Source organism: Rhinopithecus bieti, unplaced genomic scaffold, assembly GCF_001698545.2.
Source record: "Rhinopithecus bieti isolate Rb0 unplaced genomic scaffold, ASM169854v2 scaffold_39705, whole genome shotgun sequence".
Taxonomy (NCBI): domain Eukaryota; kingdom Metazoa; phylum Chordata; class Mammalia; order Primates; family Cercopithecidae; genus Rhinopithecus; species Rhinopithecus bieti.
In genome coordinates, this window is record NW_016816813.1 from 93,540 (window position 1) to 95,055 (window position 1,516).

Consider the following 1,516-nt stretch of genomic DNA (forward strand, 5'->3'; position numbering starts at 1 on the left):
CAGTAGCTAATTTAGCCCATTTACAAACATATTTGTTACCCAAGTTTTCTATTAGTTCTGATCTTTAGAATTAGTTTTCAAAAATCTGCACACTAAAATCCCCTACAACGTATACATTTGTCAGGATCCATTCAGTTGCAGCAACAGAATACAACTCAAACTAGTCTATGAACCAAAGGCCTTGCAATATGTTTATTCAATGTTTATATATAGGGAGTAAACTGCCTTAATTCCTTACTTGGGTCAGGAAAAACAATCTGAAACCATACAGGGTAAATTCAACAGTAAACCTTCAGTTTACATACTCTTGCACTTTATGTCTTTTGAAAACATTTAAGGCCAAGAGATCCTGTATCAGAAACTTTTTTTTTTTTTTTTGAGACAGGGTCTCACTCTGTCTCCCAGGCTGGAGCACAGTGATGCCATCACAGCTCACTGCAGCCTCGACCTCCTGGGCCCAAGCGATCCTTACAGCTCACTACAGCCTCCCAATTAGCTAAGGCCACAGGTATACACCACGACACCCAGCTAATTTGTTAATTATTTGTAGAGACAAGATCTCACAAAGTTGCCCAGGCATGTCTCAAACTCCTGGCCTCAAGCGATCCTCCTGCCTCAGCCTCCCAAAGGGCTGGGATCCCAAAGGCTTGAAACACCATGCCCGGCCAGAAACTAATTTTAAAAATCTACCCAGGTTGTTGTCCACTGAATTCCTTTCCCATCTACTTTCCCCTTTCTTCTCTATACAGCCATTTCATCTAGTTCTCATTTCTATCATTCTGTATCCTTCCTACGAGACATGATAGGGGAATGTGCTACAAAAGATCTTTAAAAATTGAGCTGATTTTATAATGTCTCCTTATTAATTCACTAAGCAACCAGAGGGCAGCTGCTGTGTTTGGCTCTGCAGATAAAACATGGCCCTTTTGCTCTTTCAAGAAACTTGTCATTATAAAAGGGGCAACAGACATATAAACAAACGTCTGTAACATGGCATGACAGGCACCGTAATAGAAGGAACAGCTGGAGAGAAGTGTGCCGAGATCCATGTGCTGTGAAGAGAATTCTGAGCACCAGGGGAAGGCTGGGTGGGAGAAATGTGAGAGCAGAGGCACAGTGGCCAGGCAGGAGATGTTGCAGGGGTCTCAGCAGCACATGATGGGAGAATGAACTCTGAAGGCAGCAGCTGTGAGAATAGAGAAGAAACAATGGATAAGAAAGTTGTGAGGCCGGGCGCGGTGGCTCAAGCCTGTAATTCCAGCACTTTGGGAGGCCGAGACGGGCGGATCACGAGGTCAGGAGATCAAGACTACCCTGGCTAACAAGAGGAAACCCCGTCCTACTAAAAAATACAAAAAAACTAGCCGGGCGAGGTGGCGGGCGCCTGTAGTCCCAGCTACTCGGGAGGCTGAGGCAGGAGAATGGCCTGAACCCGGGAGGCGGAGCTTGCAGTGAGCTGAGATCCGGCCACTGCACTCCAGCCTGGGCGACAGAGCAAGACTCCGTCTCAAAAAAA